Genomic DNA, 14,276 nt, shown 5'->3' on the forward strand with positions numbered 1-14,276 from the left:
TTTTTGAAATTCGTCTTCATTCCTTTTCTTTTTTTCTGCGAATTACTGATGTATTCTCTGCGCATTCCCCCCTTTCTAAAAATTTAAAAATAAAATTTTTTAGAAAATAAATTTAAAAATATCTCCTTTTTTCGGGAGATATTTTTTAATTTTCAAACTATAATAATATAAAACGCTTAAATAAAAAACATCATAAACAGTCCAAAGAGCTGCCAACACGTATGCAAGCGCATCAACTATCGCAGCAAAAAAGAAAATCCAAAAGCCCGGTGCGACCGGTGCAATTGATAAATCATAACACATGAGCCGCTCATATGGCATCAGAAACTATCACGTGATAAGCAGGTGTGAAAAATTAAAATTTGCTTACAGGAATTGGTGACCTTCAGTACTCTGACGCTTATTATAGAACTGCTGTTAAAAAAATATTCTGTACATTGGAGATAAAATTATTGCAGTGTCGAAATGACACTCCAACGGCGTTCTAGGTAAATTCACCCATAAAATCAATTTTTAAAAAACTAATGTCTCATAACTTTGTGCGTGAGGTTTCCTTACATATTAAGTAAAGGTCACGAAAATTCGTACGGATCCCGTGCGAATTTTACATTTTGCATATTTTTTAAAATACCGTGATGTCGAAATGACACCTTTCGTCGTTTTAGGGTTAATGTACCTTTACCTATAATGTGTATATCTGCATACTTTTCAAAAGTGTGGAAATGAATAATAACATGGTCAAAACACATAGAGGTTAAAAAATAATTTGACTTTTTTTCTTAATGCAAAGTATTCATCTTAAAATACTGCATCTAAAAGTATAGGTTGTGATATACTCGTTGTTTTACACTTTGACTGTATTAATATTAGGCGGATGTTTAAAAAACCTTACATGAATTTATTAAACTGGGTTCCGCAAAAATTAGCGAGAGTGCCACGAAGTGTTTGGGTTTTGTGACAGTTCCCTCAAGGGCTTGGAAAGCTTCTTCAAGAAACATATTATCAGTACAGCAATACCGTTGATTTCATTGGAGAAGTACACTACAAGTTTCGTTTTCCAAATGTTCGATATTTGAGCTTTTCGCTAATTTTCCAAATAGATGGCGCACCCTTCATTATCTGACACAGGTTCTCTTTTCTTTAATAACGAGCTTCTTAGTCTTCGGATTTGACAAAGTTCTGATGACAGCAATCATCTTCTTCCGTATCACCGTGTTCTCCGGATTTATCTCCAAATGCTCTTTTTCTATGGCATTCCATCAAATATCGTGAGTTCGCGCCCCATGGATCACGTGATTTGCAAGATTTAGACTAAAAGATCACAACCGCATAGTTTAAGATTGATCGAGACAATTGGACTCGAGACTTGATACATGCCGCAAGACGAAAGCTCCATCCATACATGGACATTTTCGGAAACAAAATTTGTACAGTTGCATTCTCCCGTAAAGTCAGGCCGTTGCTGCATTGGTAACATATGCTTCAATAAGACTTCCAAACCCAAGAGGAAAATTTTGTTTCGTATAGGTATATAATAGAGGTATAGTAGGGAGCCGCAAAAAACTTTAATTCTTTCAAGGGCACCACGAGTCGGAAAAGTTTGAGAACGTCTATAATATAGACGGATCAATTGCTGCACAAAACATCCTTCAGTGGCTCTAAAAATGTTAGATCCTTGTTTCAATTGATGATATCGTAATTCATTAGAAAGTGGCCTAATGTCTAACCACTAATATAATGGAAAGGCAAACAATCAGTTTATCGACTGAAACTGGAGGCAAACAGCAGTTAGTTAATTTTCTTTGCTTTTTTGCTTTTTTTTTTTAAATTAAGAACGGCGTCCGGTAAGGATCCTACACACGAAGCAATTAGTCGACTGAACTTTTCAAAATAGTTGCCTATCAACAAGTTAACTGGCGGTTTTCGTTGTGTTAACACGAGGCAACTTAGTTGAATAAACTTTTCTTCTAACAACTCTAATTTATTCAAGCAGCTGCTCCTTAACCCTGAAAACTGAACCCAATTGACACACCTAGTTTTACTTGCGTGTGGAGCGAACGCATGGCACTCTTTGCAATGTCCTGATGAGTTAAATCAACAAAAAGTTGATTCAACTCATCGGGATGAGAAGGGTAGCGGCACATGTGCCTGGTGTGTTGACTGTCTTGTGCAGGATTGTGGGTGATTCCATCACTTTTTTACCTGGCTACACATCCTGATATCCAACCGTTCGAAAGTTGATACAACTAAATTCCCCCTTCTGAAAGAGGACGGGACAAGAAATATTACTTAAATATTGTTTTGATGACTCTTCAAAATTGAATTACATTATAAAGTCTATATTCTTCCTAAAGTTCATTAATGCAAACAAGGATCAAATTTATTTTGTATAATGTACAGGGATAAACTCTAAAACTTCGAAAAAGCATTTTTACCTTCGAACTAAAATTTCTCTATAAGGATTACAATGTTTTAAACTTAAATGGATATATATTTAGCTATATTTCTTTCAATAAACAATGTCGTAATCATCATTGAGTAATTTAATATGGTGATATAGATGTTTTCTTAAAATTAGCAATTTTGTCGCTTTACTGGTTTTTGAAAGAAACGATTTAATTATATTAGTAGGGTTGCTTTGACCAATAATTAATACGTCTGCTACCATGGAATTGCGTTTATTATGTTTAACTTCATTATAAGCCCTGAAATTTTCTAACAAACAATGCCCTGTATTGCTTGAATAAAAACATGATTAATAGACACTACGCTTTATAGTTCAACTTTTCAACGACATAAGATGAAGAATCTTAAACAAAATATTTTATTAAAATATTCTCCCAATATATGTGTTTTAAACCTCAGAAATCTGAAACGCTTGGCACAAGATAATAGCAGCTATTGCTCTGAGGAAAATGATAAATCATTAGCACAAACCGAACGGTTTTACAACGTCTTTTGGTCGCGATATAGAAATATGAGCGGCATCACTCATCAAATACGTTCCACTATCCCATTAGCTCCTCCAAACCATGAACAAACTCGTAGTTTCTCACTGAACTGTCACCGAGTGCTTCAGAGTAGATTTACAGTGTGGAGCAAATTTCCATTCTTCATCATTTATTGTAGCCAGTAAATCATCCATTCTAAAACCTTTTATTTTTAAGAGGGTTAAGATTTCAGGAAGTTGCTAATGAGAAAGAGATAAAACCCTCGTAAAATTTAAAGCACAGTGTCTGAAACTTTAAATAATAATATATAACATTTATTCACCTTAAGTTATGATACTTTTCTTCTTGCTGTTGCAGGTTGTTACGTTTCAGGTACTTCGTACTTGGTGCAAATGGTCATGATGCGACTTTTGTTTCTAAGCCTTTCCGTTTAAGGTTTTTATTTTAACCTCAAAAAACGATTTAAAAGAACGTTTCTGGGAGAGTCAATTAAGTGCTTTTTTTAATTGTCTTTGTTAAAAGTAATATTGTTGTGAATTAATTTTACTTGCTGTTTAAAAAAGTAGCATGTATGAAAGACTTAAAATATTCATCAGATAATGAATGAATTGTTCCATATTTATCGGATTTTCTTCTAAGTAGAGGTGAACAACCGAATTTCATTCAACTACTGGCGTTACTTAATCCGTTACTTACAGAAAACAATCTTTAGCTTATAATTCACTGCGTAATTAAGAACATTTAATTATTATTCGGCTTTAAGTTTACAAACTAGCTCACTTGTTTCTTACTAAATTTAATATATTCATTAAAATGTTACGTGTGGTTTCATTATATCTTTAAATCTTGAGTATATAATGCATCGCACTGGCATTTAAAAATATAAGGTAGGCTCCAAATACGTAAGCTACATGCAAATTAGTTATTGCGTGTACCCATTGTTATAATAAAATAAACAGTAACTTCTAAAATATGATTGTCCCTACATATTTTGGGCAACGGAAATATATTAGGGTAAACAAATCGGAAGAAATACCAGTAGTGTTTACATTATGGCAGTAAGGTTAGCAAATATTCACAGAGGGACTAACTTTATTTTTAACACAATTGGAGCACAAGCAATTGGAGCAGGAGCAGCAATGCAAACAAATTTTAAGGTACTTAAGAGTAAAAACGTATATATTATTCAATAAAAAACTTAAAGTTTTGAATAAACCCGTAGAAGTTCCGGGGGGGGGGGTAAGATTTTTTCTTTTATCAAAAAGGTAAACAATACCCCATAAAAATGTAGCAGAATATAATTTTAAGCGTGCAAAAAAAACAAAAAAAAACCCCTTAATGAATATTTTTAACTACAGTTTTTGCCCCTCCAGATAATGTTTTCCTTAAAAATGTTATGTGACAGATCAATACTTTTAAAGTTAAAATAATTATAAAATAAGTGCTATAATTTTTAAGTAAAGTAAATTTATCTGAAATAGTTTATTAACGTTTTGAATGCATTATCTTCCCTCATATCACAGACATTTTCTACAAGAGGACTACAGAAACTGATTCGACCACTTACACAACCACCATACATCAAAACTATTTACCTTCTAACTGCGTTAAGCTAATGAATAATACACCAAGTGCCAATTCCATTTACTAGATTGCAAACAGCAATCTTGCTTTCGTTTACTGATTACTCACCCTTTCGAACACGACTGGATTGTCGAAGTTCAAAGCTCAGTAGTCGAGCTTTGATTGAGAGCTTACATTTAAATCTAGGGGAGTGCAAAATGTTTACTGTAATTGCATTAAGAGGTAAATACGTTATAGCACAACTGTTGGAAATATTTCTTTTGTGTACGTACACTGATTCTGTCCCTTTAATTGTAAAATTATTTTTAGTTATATGAATTGGTTAAAGCGTTATAACGTAACGTTTGGAAATATTTTTTTTGTGTAAGTTCACTAATTCAGACCTTTTCACTGTAAAACTCCATTTACACCTTTTTTTAGGAAAAAAAATGGTCAAGTGTTGAAAACGTTCCCTTTGATTGTTTTTTAGTAATTGGAATATGATTACCCTAATTTTTGAAAAAAAATCGATGTTGCGATTTCAAGATGTCATGAAGAAAATTCAGTCAATTGACATAACTTTTATGTCCGACATGAACTGACATTGGGAATCAAACAATATTTTGAGAAACCAAAACGGACTATAAAATACACCAAATTAACATTCAAAACCTCTAACCAAATTTTCAGCAAGTCATCGTGACAATGACACGTCCCTCTCTTCAACGCACCCACTCACTCAATCGCAAACACACTCATTGACTTATCGTTATAGATAAAAATGAAAACTAGTCAATGAAAGAGAAGATTTTGAAACCAGCCAATATTTATAAAACTCTCCACTTGTATGTTCTATCATTTAAGAGAATTTCAGTGCTCCAACCATCCAACGCTTTTGAATGCATTTAAACTTTACATAGTTCATTTAATACGGATTAATTTATTACTGAAGAACATTGTCCTTAAAATGCGTGATCCAGCTTAGGAAAATACATGCTTGAAGATTAATACGGAAATTTCAATAATCCGCATAAAATGTAAGATATTTTCGAAAATTATTATTATAATTTTCATTAGCTCTTGCTTTGATGAATATTTCTCAGTAAATTAACGTCTTAAATTGATGTAACTTTCTAAATTTAGAAGATTAAGCTCATTTGTTACAATCTGCTACACGCTACCAAGAACACAATTATTAATGATATCCACTTTGTCATTAGAGAGAATGAAAATTCCTGAAGTTTTAAAATATTCGTAAATATCATGCAATGTGTCGCTCTATAATATAGTCTTACGGAATTACACGTATTTAAATTGTTCTGATACATAATTGTTTTAGTATGGTGCAAGTATTTTACGATGTTGTTAAACTAATGGCAGCGCCCAAGAATAAAACTATATTTTCTAAAATTTTGACTTATTTAATAATGCATTTTAAGCATGTACTCGAATAGCTTTAATATTATAAGACATATTTTGTTTTTTCAGGAAACTAGTAAGATTTTTCTTCTTTTTCAGAATTTATAAGATGTACACTTAACCATCCGAAGCGGTCATCAGTAAATGGGGATACTAAAAATATTAAATTAAATAACTGTTAACATTATGAAACTTGCACCAGTACGTACATGCATGCATGGCACTCTTAAAGTTACTTTGTTGTATTTAAGATAATAATTTTATTCTCGATCATGTAACCTAGATACAATAATCTTTAGTGGGAAATGCTTGTTTTTATCAAATAAATAAATAAAATAAATAAACATAAAATAATAATAATGACTTGTTTTAACACAAGAAACAGATAAAAAATGTTCCTTTTCACCACAAATCATATAGCATAAAATGTGACTTAAGGGGTCTAAGGTCCTTTAACCTTCAAATTTTCGACTTTCTGGAAAAAATACATGTTACACATAATTTAATTCTGAACAATTTGATAAATTGTTTACTACCATACGCGAAATTTTGTGCGATTTCTTCTAATATTCACTTTTATTTCCAGTTAAAATTAAAATCAGATCATTACAATAAACCAGACAAGCATGCATGAAAAGTTTTACGGAAACATATAAAAAACTTTCTGAGGTATCACGCACGCAAAACGTGAAACCAGTACCTGAGAAAAATAGGCTTAAACAGCTGCTGTTAACATAAATCTCTATGAGGAAAGGTTATGCGTTTTTACAATAACTTGAAAAGTTTTTTGCGTCTAGTAATAAATAAGGTATCAATTTGTTCAGAAATAAATTATGCATAACATATATTTTTTCCAGAAAGTCAAAAATTTTGAAGGTTAAAGATCCTTAGACCCCTTAAACGCAATGACTTTTTTTTTTTTAACAAACGAGTTTGAAGCCATTCACAATTAGTTCTAGAAACCAAAATTATGAGCAATCAAATTTCAAATTATTCACTGTACACTTTATACCTCAAGTACTGGTAACATTAGCAATTATAAAAGTAAATTACTTGTATCATAAGTGTGAATTTACCATATTTATGAATAGGACGGCAAAATAATTTCAGCTGTTCTCTTTCATAATTTTATAGTAAACTACAAAGGCTTTAAAAGGCAAACAAATCCTCATCTATATACATATGAGTTTTTCGAGGTTTGAATATCTGCGTGAGATTAAGACTTTCAAGTTTACCACAGATCATCAGAACGAAAAAAAAAACATATTCTGATGATTTGTATGTTTGTACGTCAGAATTTTTTTTTTTTTGTACGTTTTTAAACTTTTGGCAGTGTAGACAGCACTTTTATTTCTTGCAAATTACATGATTTTTTTCTTACCTTTGTCTGTAGTTTTGGTGTTTGGGATATAGACATTTGGAGTGACTTTGGTGCTTCTCTTTAACTGCCTCTCTCTCATATTTTAGCTGATCTGTTGCATATGAATGCAAAGAACCGAGTAAGAATATTTAGAGTATTATAGAGTCATCCAAAATTAATTAGCAATAATGAAAAAATAACATTTAAAATCGGTTATTAATCTGTTTCAAAGTTATTCTGTCACTTGGGGTAGCTTTCGACCATGTGAAAAATGAAACAATAAAGTATCACAGATGCATTGGGATAAAATATGATTAAAACAAGAAAAAACAACGCAAATAATTTTTTCTCGAACAATGTGTGATTGTTATTTACGTTGTTTTTTCAGTTTAACTAAATGGGGACTGCGAAAAAAAAATAGCTTCTTTGTATAAAAGCACTGCATATTTTAGCCAGAAACATAAACTTTCCAAACGTTAAACTAAGTCCCTACTTTTTTTTTCCATTGCATCACAAGCTGTATATAATTTGAAGAACTGCATATAATACGGCAATACAGAATGAGAGATGTCAAAAACTTCAGAACAGCACTCAAGAGTATTTTCTAAGTAGAATTATTGGGTATCATTAACAACTTGCTCTATCTAGTGTTGCCAACCCATTTTGTAAAAGACGGAGAGAAAGCTGATGTTATAATCTTGCCATTGGAGCACAGTATTGGGCGTTCTGCATTACTTTTCAAATTAAATACGATAGAGAACTCATTTATCCGGATCAACTAGGACTAAATGCAGGATAATCCGGGCAGTAAGGAAAAGAAGCAAAGCAAATCATTAAATAAGCAGGCATACATTTTTATAACAACAGAAAACACTACTTTGTAACAAAATTGCATGGGGTAATTTCGCTCACTCCACATTTTATCGTTTACACATTATTCAATCTATTTGTTTTTAAATTCAATTGCAGTGGCGTCGGACTGAGCTCCAAGTACGTCCCGATGTTAGGTAGATTGGTATAATTTATTGCACGATCTATGCTGAAGTTGTACTTTTATTAAAAATGAAAAGCAAATGTTTGGTACACTTAAAGTTCAGCTGTCATAATTTAAAATTATTACTTGATTACTACAAAATTTTTAAGGGGAGTCAATACCCTAAATACTTTTAAAAATTCGATTTTTTGATTTTTATACGTTTTGAAACTATTTCAACACATTTTTCATGATACACTCTTCTTGATTGTGCTCATATTAAAAGTAAGTTAAAAAAAATGTAAACCTATTTGAATGAGGTATGATTTTCCCTTTTAAATTGCAATATCTCGAAATGGTTTTTCAGAAACTAAATATTCCTTTTTCTCAGAAACTAAATTGTGTTAATCTTTGAAATTTTTACCACCTATTCAATACATCTAATTGCATATACCAAAGTAAATTTTTTCTCATATTCAAAAAATAGTTTTATAGAGCTGATTTCCTGTAGCAAAATGGCATTTTTTGAAAAAAAAATACAGTGACTTGCATATTAGAATTAAAAAAAAAAAAAACTAAGCTTTCTTTCTCTAAAATTTTACTTCAGTATGGAGAAAAGAGTCTACTTAAGGTACAGAAAAAAAATCATAATTGTATCTTCAATAGATTTTCAGAAAGAGGTACATGAATCTGTGCAAATCAACATTTACCGCATACGGGGTACTGACTCCTTTTAAAACACTTTTTTTCCAGAATGAGCGGCGATCCGGATAACTGGGATTCACGAGACACTACTATATACTAAAAAATATAAAACAGTGCAAAGTTATTCAAAGGAATACTCAATGACTGCAATAATCAACGCCACCTTCCTTTAAACACCAATACATGGAAAACACATTCTCTGTCCTCATATACCGCGTTCCAAGAACTGATTATCACTTCTAAACCAATCCCGTTCACCAAACCGCGCACACCACCACCGAACTACATTAGCAGGCTTGCGTGTTTCTGTAAATGAAAGCGAGCTATGATGTTTCCAGTTTAGTGAATAGAATTGACATTTGGTTAGATAGTTCATTACCTCATGCCGTCACTGCAGGCCAGTGGCATGAAAGACGGTCTTCTGTTTCGTGGTGAGGTAGAAAGTGATGCATTTTATCTCCTAGGAACATATTTGAATAATTTGAATATTTCCTCACTCTAAGAGTGCTTGTATTAGATATGCTTCTACGTACGTCTGTTAGGGAAGTTATTTGTTTTGACACATTTCTTACTGTTGCTGTTAAAAAAACACATTTACAAGACTATGATTTTTTAAAAATAACTATAACTTTCAATTAAAAAATTATTTTAGACATTGAAATCGGTTTTTATGTAATATTGTTTCGAATCAAACTTGTCATCTTTGCTATAACATAGAATTTTTTGTGACTGATCCCAGCACGTCTTTTGTTCTTAGCTATTGCTCACGTTCTATTTTATTTTATTTTGTGACAAAATATTTTAAAAAATAATAGATAATACATGAAAAAAAGTAACAAAATTGTAAATATATCACTAAAATTGCAAGAAAAAATTACATAGTTAAATACACATTAAAAAACAATAAAAAAATGAAAATGGGGGGTGGGGACATGTGCTTCTGTGGTCTGCCCACCCCTTCTTATCTTTATTTAGGTACCCTATTATCTATTATTACATTTTGAAGAGCCCTCACCCTTTAAAAAATTGCTTTTGCTTCTACTGGAAATTTTAAGCGTGTATACAACTTGAAACTAAATGAGGGTTTTCTTTGAACGCGCTTCGGAAAGGTATTTTGGAGAAAAATGTATTTCTAGAAGAATATTTTTATTTAGTTATCATCATAAAGGTATTTTTTTAACAATTCAGAATGTTAGCACCTATGGAAGAATATCCTCCTTATTTAACAACCGATAACATTAAAAATAATTTTTTGCACATTAAATCAAAGAAATGTAGCGAAGGTTATAAATTTGTTTTTGTTTTTCCGTTTCTCGATATACAGAAAATATTTCTAGTAAAGGGAAAAAAAATCTATTTTCTGTAAACTTAACTTGGATGCGTTATGGATTGCTTTACTGAAACAAAATAAAATAAATTCAAAGCGTTAAGGATTATAATTTGTTTATATATGCCAATTGGAATGAAACATTTCTATTTTCATACTTAAGAGTACATACCATATTTTTTTTCTTTTTAGCTGTAATGCAGTGTTATGTTAGAGAATGTGGGGCAAATTGAAATAGTGAAATATTTACGCTGCTTTTAGAGCCAACTATCTGGTAATACTTTAATTATGTAGTAATTCATGTAGTATATTCCAGTCAAGAAAAAGGAACCTCTGCAAAACAAATAATATGATAGTGAAAGCACTTTTCAAAAATTAATGCTTTAATATCGTACTATTTTTTTGACATTTTTTTTGTTATTATTAAATGATGAAGTTCTTGTTATTAACAACCAATCAATTGAGATCCACTAGTATTCGGTACATCATTTTTCTTCCACTATTAAGTTATTTTTTATTTTAAACGCTTTGTACAGTTAGTCAAGTGCATGCGGGGCAAATTGGAAGGAGTAAAGTGAAATAGCGCATTTCATTTACTTATTCAATTCTTTATCAAATTATTTACGTATTACTTTATTATTTTTTTCTTTACATTTTTTATTCAATAATTCTATTATTTATTCATTCATTTACTTATTTTCTTATATTTTCTTATTCGTTCACTATTTTTTTTTCTCGCATATTTTTTTTTTTTTTTGTTATATTAATAATAATTATTTTTTAATTTATTAGTTTATTTTATTTTTATTTATTGACTCATTCTTTATTTACTCATTTATTTGATCAAAAATATCTTTGAAAATCGAATAAAAAATATTTCTTTAGAAAAATATTTCATTTTTCGCTTTGCACCATAAAAAACAAAAGGGGGAAAATTTCCACCTTTATTAGAGGTACAATTTACTGCCAAAAATAAAAAATAATGTTTCAGTGCAAGTTTGATTGCAAAATATATTAATATTTCTTTATTTATCATAATTTTCAGAAAAAAGTTTCAATTTATTCGTTTCGAAACAAGTAAGTTGTCTTAACTATTTCACTTTGCCCCACATTCCGATACATTTTTTTAAATCCATTTACATACTGCGTATTTTTTTTTTTTTTTTTTAAATACAGATTTCGCACGCTAGCAAGTATATCACATTTTAGGACGCTCGAAATGTTTACTTTCTATTTTTACCAAAAATTTATGCAAGAAGTTATCTAAAAAAACTACATTTAAGATTTCTTATTTCTAATGCGTGTAGAGCACGTAAATGGATGATAACATTAATTTTAGTTATAAAATCATCGATTATTTAATAGGCGCATAATGAAGTAGTGTGGTGTCAGCGTTAGATTTTTAAACTAAAATGGTATATTTTGTTTTTTAAAATCAGTTTTATACGTTAAAAGTGTCGGTAAAATAATTTTCAACCTTTGCGAATTGTTAAAATATTTAGCTGGTGCTAAAAAATAGAAATTGATATACGAGAAATTAGGCTCGCTTAGTTTATTGTTATTTCTTATAATGTTTTTCAAAAAACTTTTTTTCTAAAAAGATGTTGAACTTTAAAAAAAAAGCTACATTTAGCTTCAGGTTTTTGAATTAACAATCATGCGCAGCATTCGATTTTTCTCCTCTTTTACAATAAATAAGCAGCCACTTACATTAAGTACAGTAAAAGGCACCCACAAAGCTTTGTGTAAATAATACAGTCTTAAATATAATGAAAAGAGCTTAACTGGAACTTGTTATTTTACGACCAAAAAAGATTTTCGTCTTTAAATTTCATAATATAAATTTGGGACAAAATATATATATATATATATATATATATATATATATATATATATATATATATTACTTGATTTTTTATGCTAGTATTTTCCTGCAAATCTGGTTCTTACAAATAACATCAGAATATACGCCTATTGCTATCTATTATCATAAATTAGAAATAAATTAGCAATTGAGGGAGTTAGAAACGAATGGATGTGAGTGAACAGTTTCAAGTTTTGAGTAAATTGCGTTTAAAGATAAGGTGCTAGGTAGGCTTTCATCATTTTTTTTTCTAAATCGTGCTGGATATCAGCTCCTACGAAAGCTACTAGTACTATCTCTTGCCCTACGATAGAGGAGAGGTTCACCTACCATTTGTCTTGGTCGTCTCCAAATTTTTAATTTAATCACTTACATCCCTCTTTGTTTCTCATTGCCTCAATTGTATTATTAGTTTTACAACTTTATACTTATAACTCATTGTAAAGAACACATCCTGAGTCTATTCAACAAACATTACATTTTTGATAGGTGACATAAAAATTTAGTTAAATATTTAGATCCTGAATTTTTTTCCATGAGACAAAAAGTATAAGAAACGAGCTGATGTGTGCATCACATGACCAATTTAATGTTATTTCCCAATTATTGGCAATTTTAAAATTGATTCTATATTTAACTATTTAAATATCACCAATAGTGGCCAAATTAAAAACCCAATTTCAAAAAAAAAATCGCCAAATTTGTCGCCAAGTTGACGACAAAACTTGGCAATCAAAAGATTGGCGATATATCGCCAAATGTCCGCCAAATTATAACTCCGCTTGAGTTTGCATCGAAATGAACAATGATTTACCACCAAAAAGGCGCAAATGACCCCTTTAGAAACACCCGAATGCAACCAAAAGGGAAGTTGCACAACTAGACACCACTATGGGTCTACGTACCAAATTTCAACTTTCTAGGACATACCGTTCTTGAGTTGCGACATACATACATACACACATACGCACATACATATATACATACAGACGTCACGAGAAAACTCGTTGTAATTAACTCGGGAATCGTTAAAATGGATATTTCGGGCGTCTGTACGTTCTTAGGTATGATTGCACGTGTGGTCGGGTCGAAAAAAAACTCAACATTCATTCGGGGGTGAGCAAAAATTAAGGTTGATTTTTGAGTGAAATTTTTTTCGCGAATACAATACTTCCTTTTTTGTAAAAGGAAGTAAAAATCAAATGTGCAGAATCAATTAGAACCCTATGTTGCCCAGATACAAGCAACACTTTTGATAAACGTATAAAATGAGGAATGTAATTCCTAAGCCTATCTCAAACATAACAGCTTGCTAAAGCTTCCGTCGCTATACGTGAATAGCAAAGTAAGCAATCATTTGGTGTTCCCCTTTAGTAAAGCAGTTGTTTCAGCAGAAATGTCCTGGGAACTATAAGCTTTCTAAGCTCTGCTACAGTGGTTATTTCAAAGTGAAAACATTAGATTGGGCATTAGGTCTTGCTAAAGCCATAATAAGGTCGTTTCGGGAGAGAACATTTTACTCAAGCATTAAACGAAATTGAATTTCGAAACTCAGCTATGAGTAGAGCATTGTGCGACGTTCTCTTTTTATTGTAGTGATATTTTAATGAGAAATACGTAAAATGTGTCGATAAAAAAAGTTAAAGTATGCATAATTAAATATTTTAAAAGAAACAATATGGGTGATTTTCAAATGCATTGACACATTAGGTTGAACACAATTTGAAAATTTTGTTGTTATAAAAATTAAAACTTTCCTAGGTATATATTCCTAACAATTTGCAGCTTCCTAACTATGCGATTATTTGCGAGTATATTTACTTAGATTTTAGAAATTCCCAAAAAAAAAAAAACTTCTCTGCAAGTCATCGCTTTTCTTATGAGTGTTACCTTTATTAACCGCTCTGTCATTTTTTTTCTCTAAAAAGAAATAATGTAATAAATCTTGATTAAACTACCTTAAATGTTCAGTTTTTATTCAAAATTGTGTAAGTGTTTATTTATTTAAGAAATTTTAAGTATTTGTAAAAAAAAAAAAATTCTCGTGAGTTACTTTGTTTCCTAAATAAATGGTAAAGTTTACGATAAAAACATATTAAATTAAACATGAAATG

This window comes from Uloborus diversus, chromosome 5 (assembly GCF_026930045.1).
Source record: "Uloborus diversus isolate 005 chromosome 5, Udiv.v.3.1, whole genome shotgun sequence".
NCBI classification, from domain to species: Eukaryota; Metazoa; Arthropoda; class Arachnida; order Araneae; family Uloboridae; genus Uloborus; species Uloborus diversus.